Here is an 8,120-nt window from a genome sequence, read left to right as displayed (position 1 = left end):
CAATTTACTGGGTTGGGGGAAGGAGACAACATGTAAGTAAATAGAAAATACAGAGTAATTTGAAGAGGGCAAGAACACTAAAGGGGAGAAAAACAGGAAAGACCATGGGAAGAAAGCTGGAGATAAGAATGGAGTGAATTCTATGGGGCAACATAAGGCAACCTCTTATACAAAGGCATAGAGACCCCAGAGGTGTATTTGGTATGGGCAAGTTTCGCCTAGAAAATATAGTACCCGAAGGGGCATAATCTGAAATAAGAATGGAAAGATAGGTAGCAATTGAACTATTCACTCATGTTATATTGAATCTCTGGGAGCTTGAAGTTCACCTTTGATTGACAAATAAGTCAGTTGGATGGAATGTTCCCAGGGAGGCATGCGAGAGGCAGGAGGAGCGGCAGTTGAGAACCCTGAGCAGAAGTTCTGGGTCTTTGACCTGTGCTGAGGCTGGAGATTGGTGGATCCTGGTCTTGGAGTGAGAGGGTGCAAACATCTCTCTGCAAACTCTTCCTGTACTTCATATACCGTTTTCAACCTGTACTTGACCACCACCTCGGTGTCTACTGCCCCTAGATATTAGGAGTTTCATCATCTAGATATCTAGGCTTCCCAGGGCCCGGGAGGGATCTGGGAAGTGGGCAGGAGACAAAGAAGAGGGTGGAAAGGGTGGGCATAACTCAACTGTTAAGGCTGAAGATCTACAGAAGAAGAAGCTGAAGATTTCCCAGCAGTTTACCTACTCTGGTTTAGCCCTGGCCAGACTGGACCAGAGGGAAGCTAACATTTGATTCTTCATTGCCTGCAGTTGGGAGTTTCAATAGTAATAAGTGTAATAGGGTTTCCCATTACCTCAGTCCTTTACTCTTATCCTTCTTATTAATATATAAAGCTTAAAGTACCTTCCTAAATCAGTTTCAAAGCTTGTTTGGGAAGGGAGACAATGCAGTCAGAATATCGTCGTTATCCTAGCTGAAGAGCCCAAATCAATATATCAATTAACCCCAGGTGGGTCCTAAAGGATAAACCTCTTACATCTAAGACAAATGCAAACATAAACTCTCGTGAAGGAATCTTGTGGCAACACAAAATTCTAACATAACATCATACAGTCATTCAATATAACACTCATTCATTCATTCATTCATTCATTTATTTATAAATATTTTCCATGGTTACATGATTCATGTTCTCTCCCTCCCCGATTCCCTTCTCACTCCCAGAGCTGACAAACAATTCCACTGTGTTACTTGTGAGTTATCACTTGACACCTATTTCCATATTATTCATTTTTGTAAGAGTAATCTTTTAAAACCAAAACCCCAAATCACATACCCATATAAACGAGTGATAAATCATGTTTTTCTTCAGTGTTTCTACACCCACAGTTCTTTCTCTTGATGTGGATAGCATGCTTTATCATAAGTCCCTCGGGATTGTCTTGGATCATTGCATCGCTACTAGTAGCAAAGTCATTTGATCATTCCACAGTGTTTCAGTTTCTGTTTACAATGTTCTCTTGGTTCTGCTCATTTCACTCCTCATAAGCATAAGTTCATATAGAAACCCATCGATTCATCATTCCTTATAGCACAATAGTTATTCCATCACCACCATAGACTACAGTTTGTTCAGCCATTTCCCAGTTGAGGGACAACCTTTCATTTTCCAATTTTTTTGCCACCACAAAGAGTGCAGTTATGAATATTTTTGTACGACCATTTTTCATTATCTCTTTGGGTGCAAACCTAGTAGTGCTATTGCTGAATCAAAGAGCCTGCATTCTTTTAAAGCCCTTTGGGTATAATTCCAAATTGCTTTCCAGAATGGTTGTATCAGTTCACAACTCTATCAGCAATGCATTAGTGTCCCAATTAGCAACCAAACTTTGGACTTTAAATACTGGTCCAAGGGTTTTGTATTTTATCTTAGAGGCAATAGAGCCACTGAGGTTTCTCTCTCTCTCTCTCTCTCTCTCTCTCTCTCTCTTTCTCTCTCTCTCTCTGTGTCGGGGGAAGATCTGTGTTCTGTGTTTTAGGAATATAAATTTGACAGATCAGTAAAGGATGGCTTGGAGAAGGAAGAGATTGATTGGATATAAGAATGAGGAAGAGGGAAGAATCAAGGGCAATTCAAAAGTTGTGAACCTGAGTGACTAGAAGGATAACTGTGGCTTCAATTATTGGGATAATGTCAATATTCTAATTTCATCCTTATTGATCTGAATGGGGTTGTGCTGCTCATTTTCATCGAAATAGTTTGAATCTGAAAGACGTTCTCTAGAATCTGGTTATTTTCTTCTAAGACTTTATGTCTCAAGAAGTATAAGATGTGATCAGTTGAGGTTCATTGCTATTGGTAAAGATCCATTCACTTGATTTTTTTATGGTAAAAATTAAGTCTAGGGTGCTGCTACTTAAATCTACCACAATGCAAAAATTATGAAGGTAAAAACCCTAGTTTTGTTATTCTTAAGCACAGGTTCAGAATTAAAAAAAAAACCCTGAATCAAGATTAGGATTCTGACGAACCTTTTTATACACAAAATTATGTCAGAGACAAAGAACTACTTTTTTACATGTTACAATCTCACAATCCTCTTAGACTATACAAATTTAAAAAAGATAGATTCATAATCCCATGCTTCTTTCAATGACATAAAAGTTGAACAAACTAAGCTAAACAGAATTGTAATTTCATACCGACTTCAAAGAAACAGAGTCAGTTAAATAGACTCTATGGGTAAACTAAGTCAGGTTACAGATTAAATAACATTTAGAGAGTTCACAATAGACTGGGAGGGAAGATTTACATAGCTCTAGAGTCAATGTCAATAGAATCCCTTCCTAAAATTAAGGTAAGCCAAAGTCTTTGCAAAGCCTTGAGTAACCCATGGGATGGAGTTCAATCAGCTCATTAAGTTCCTAATTAGAAGAAACATCCCTGCCACTCTCTCAAATAAAAACTAATAAGAGGAAATTAAGAAGCACAAATTCTCATAGTAATTCTAATATCTACCTGAAGAACCAAATACATGAGTTAAATAGGAACAGTGGCACCAGAGGCAGAAGAACAAGAGAGTCAAGCTATTTTTATACTTCAAAGACAAAACAAGGCAAAATCTGGCTAATCCATGCTTTATATGTGTGTAACCTTGGCCTCCTTAGATGGAGGCACCCTGAAAGCTACCCATAGTTTTTGATCTGCTTTGGGTTAGCATTTATTCAAAACATAGCTGAGGAGCCCCATGAATGTTTTCCTTTTTCTAGACTAGCCAGAGGATACAGTAGGTCAAAGCAAAAGACACTTAATTAAACAGCATAGCAAAATGAATAATAAAAAATTCCTCCAATATACAGAGTCAACAAGCATTTATTAATCACCTATTATGTGCCAGACACTCTGCTCTGTGCAGGGATGTAAATACAAGTAAAAAAAAAGAAAGATGATCTTCACTCTAAAGGAGCTTACATTCTCTTCCTTCCTTCCTTCCTTCCTTTCACCCTTCCTTTCTGTCTTAGAATCTATACTAAGCATAAGAAGAGCTGTAGGGACTAGGCAGCTGGCATTAAGTGAGTCATTCCAGATCACAGCTAGGCAGTATCTGAGGACAAATTAGAACCCAGGACCTCCTGTCTCTCTGTCTGGCTCTCTATTAATGAAGTTATGTTACTGCCCCAAGGAGCTTACATTTTAATGGGAGAAGACAACACACCAAAAGAAGCTGAAAAAGTAGGGGCTAGGGATGGTGTGTTGAAGTCTGGGAAGTCAGATTGGAGAAGAAGGGAATGAGAGCTGGCTAGTGGAGGTACCAGGAGGAGCTCACCAGTGGGAGACAGGGGTCAGCATGGCAGAAGAGGTTCTAGGATGAGATTTGTGCTGAGGCATGGTGTTGGGGTACAGAAAGTCATTAGCACAGCAAAGAGCCTTTGCCCAAATTTCTACATTCTACATGGGCAGCTTATGCTCTTACAAACGCATTCTAGCTGCATCCTCTCTTTGCCTCTGCCACGGTTGCTTCCTCTACTATGCTTCAAGCTGCTCTGAAGAGCTTGGCTAGTGTCCTCTGCTGGGCTAGCTTCTCTTCATCTACCATCTGTTGGCCCTCTACCATGCTGTCCTTTTGCTGGTTCTCCACTCAGTTGTCCTCAGATGCCACCTGTTGGTTTTTCATTAAATTCCAACTGCTATATGGTCTCTGGGTTTTTGTAATCCCCAGAGTTTATAATCCCAGTCTTCAGGGGGCAGCTAGATGGTTTAGTGGATTGAGAGCCAGGCCTATAGATGGGAAGTTCTGGGTTCAAATTTAGTCTCAGACATTTTCTAGCTGTGTAATCCTGAGCTAGTCACTTAAACCTCATTGCCTAGCTCTTGCTGCTCTTCTGTCTTAAAATGGATATTTAGTATTGATTATAAGACAAAACATAAGGATTAAAAAAAAATACTAGTCTGCAAATCACCTCAAGGGCTTCATTTTAGACTAGAGACAGACTAATGCTGATGACCTTTGTTTTGCTGTCCTGCAAGAGGCCAAATGACGGCTCTCCTTATATGTAGAAATAAAGCCATTATAAAATCCCTCTGTGTTCGCCATAACCCTAAGAGTATCCAGATTATCTATGGAAATAGCCAAGTCTGAATCATATAGACACAAATCTCTGCACTAACATGTACTTATATTATTTTTTGTAAAGCTATTGTCTTTTACCAATTACATGTAACGACAATTTTCTACATAAGCTTTCTGAAGTTATATGATCCAAATTGTCTCCCTCCCTCCCTTTTTAGAGATGGTAAGCAATTTGATCTGGGTTATACATGTATACGATGCAAAACATATTTCTATATTAAAACTCAAATATACAAAAGTGAGAAATAGTATGCTTTGATTTGCATTCTGACTCTAATATCTTCTTTTCTTAACCAGCATGGATTTGACTTCATTTTTATACAATATTTTATTTTTCTAATTACATGTAAAAATAGTTTTTAACATACATTTTCCAAAATTTTGAGTTCAAAATTCTTTCCCTCCTCCCCTCCCCACTCCTGATACAATAAATAATTTGATATAGATTATACATGTGTGATCTTGCAAAGCATATTTCCACATTGATCATGTCATGGAAGAAGACTCATATAAAAAATACCACAAAGAAAATTAAATGAAAAATAGTATGTTTTGATCTTCATTCAGACTCTATCAGTTCTTTCTCTAGAGGTGGATGGTATTTTTTTTGTCCCAAGTCCTCTGGAATTGTCTTAAATCACTGTATTACTAAGAATAGTTAAGCCTTTCCTAGTTGATCATTGCATGTACTTATATTCAGAAAGAGTAAAACCAATTCTTTCCTTGTTTAGAGTCTCCATGCAAGAAGAAATCCATAGACTCACAGAATCCCAATGTTGGAGGGAATCAGTATTGTAGAAAGAACACTGAATGTAAAGTCAGAAGACTTTGGTTCAAATCTGGGATGCTCTGCTTGATGACCTTGGACAAGTCCTTTTTTCCTCTCTGGGCTTAGTTTTCTCCTCTGTAAATTATGGGGGATGCATAAAATAAAGCCTAATTTCCCTTCCAGGATGATACCCTATGACCTATGCTTCTATGATCTAGTCCAAATTTCCATTTAGTACAGGAATGCCATCTATGGTATTCTAGAAAGGTGATTATTTAGCTTCTAATTAAATACTTTCAGTGATGGAAAGCTCATTCCCTCATTAGGTGGTCCATTTCATTGGTAGACAAGAGTAATTTGCCTCTACTTATTGGTACTGATTCCATTCCTGGGAGCTAATCCCCTCTCTTTATATCAGTCCATCTCTGGGAATATTCTATCAGAGGCCAGATAACCATCTGCCCATTTTATCATATAACAACAACAACAACAGATACAACAACAACAACAGGCCCTATGATGAGCTCTTTACAATTATTATCTCACTTGATCCTTATAATAACTCTAGGAGGGAGGAAATTTTCTTATTCTCCATTTTACCAATGAATAAACTGAGGCAAATGGAAGTTAAGTGACTTGCCCATGATTATACAGTAAGAAAGTGTCTCAGGCAGGTTTTGAACTCAAAATCTACCCACGATGCCACTTAGTTTTGCCTACATTCCAATAGCCTGTCCCTACACCAAAGTCATACAATAGAACTCATTATGAATCAGAATCCTGAATTCGAAATTCTGCTAGTAACCTCCTTGAACCAAAATGTGGACTCCCTGATTCAGGAACCCTTGCTCCATCAGTGGCATAGCAGAAATGACAAAGTAGAAATAACAGTACTATGGATATCTGATAAGGCTGGGAGTAAGGACACCCCCACTTCTCTTCCCAGCTCTACCACTCAGGAGGTAAGTCAGTCCAGTAAATCACTTCCTTTCTTTGGATGCCAAATTCCTGTTCTCTAAAATGAACTAGTTGGTCTGGATAATGTTTCTATGATTTAATGAAACTTAACTTCAGCATCTTTTCTTTAATTAACGTTTTTGCCTTATTATCACCATGATTTTTGGACACACTTCCAAGTATGCCCTGTGTACACACTCTTGCACCCCCAAGCTGGTTGTTTAACATTTCCCAGTACCCCTTTATCTGCCCTTCTTCTGGGGGTCTGCTGATAAAAATTTTTAACAACTAGCTTGGGACAGGGATGTACACAGGACACATTTTCAGGTTGAATTTGCATTGTTCACATCACTTTCTAAGTCCAACAATCAACAAAACAATAAATCTAGCCCTTATTTGTAGTCTTTGCTGATTTCCAAGGTGCGAATGCTCACAGTGGAGTGTTTTACAGTGTCCCCAGCTGGTTGGAGCTGGCTCCAGCACAGCCCTCTCTCTGTAATGAAACTATTCCCCGAGAACAGTAGTTTCCAAACTTTTTTGGCCTACTGCCCCCTTTCCAGAAAAAATATTACTTAGCACCCCCTCTCACATACTATCACCACTCCCTTACAGTTATTCATGGCCCCCAAATGCATCTGTGGCCATCACCACTCTCCTAGATCGCTGCAGCACCCACCAGGGGGCGGTGGCGCCCACTTTGGGAATCATTGCTCTAGAGCAAGGAAAAACAGGTCAATGAAAACCTCAGATCCATAGATAATGTTGGACAATGAAAGCATCAACCTTCTCTTCTGGGAATTCTCTGCTTCTTTGCCAAGAGGAGGGAAACAGGTCCCATTTCTGGGCTTTCTGGGACCACCACTGGTTTTTAACTAGCTCGGTGTGGTTTCCTCTTAGTGTTCTTTTCCTGCACATTGTTGTAGCCTTCTGGCTCTGCTAAACTGCCTCTGCATTTATTTATCCTCATGATTCTCCGCCTTCCCCCTCCCTGCCATTTCTTGCACTGGGCTGTTGCTTTACATCCCTATGCCACGGATGGGACAATTCAGGAACAATTCAGGAACTCCTGAATCGGTGAGTCCACACTTTGGCTCAAGGTGGTTACTAGCAGAATTTCACATTCAGGATTCTGACTCAGAGTAGTAATGAGCTCTATTATAAATAGAATTCTCCTCGGTGAGTATTGAGGATTTTTTTAAGAGGAGGCAACTGTCTGGATGTTTTCCTGGAGGATAAAAGCCTGCTCTCTCAGCTTCTGGGAGAGTTATGAGGGCAGAAATTGTTTCTAAGTGTCCTCAGCCAAAGCTAAGTGCATCTCTTCCTTAAATTCTCTAGGTATGGGGCTCTACTTTGGCTGGGTAGGCACTGTTTGAAAGAAAAGTAGCTGTTCCTTTTTTTGACCTGTTTTGCTATTTGCTGAATATTCACATTCACATAAGGAACAAATTTCTGGCTGCCTGTGAGGTCTGCACCCCCTCTCACCCCAATTCATTGCCAAAGATGGATGGGTGTGTTTACTGATTGTGGGTGTTTGGGGGAGGGTGGTGGCTTGATACCTTGATTGAATTGGACTGATAGCGAACAGATGACCTCTAAAGCTCCCTTCCACTCTGAGAATCCATGCTTAAGAGGCTATCACAGAAGAAAGAGGGGGCAGCTGGGTAGCTCAGTGGAGTGAGAGTCAGGCCTAGAGACAGGAGGTCCTAGGTTCAAACCTGGCCTCAGCCACTTCCCAGCTGTGTGACCCTGGGCAAGTCACTTGACCCC

This window comes from Gracilinanus agilis, chromosome 2, assembly GCF_016433145.1.
Source record: "Gracilinanus agilis isolate LMUSP501 chromosome 2, AgileGrace, whole genome shotgun sequence".
In the NCBI taxonomy this organism is placed as follows: Eukaryota; Metazoa; Chordata; class Mammalia; order Didelphimorphia; family Didelphidae; genus Gracilinanus; species Gracilinanus agilis.
This window is presented reverse-complemented; position numbering follows the sequence as displayed.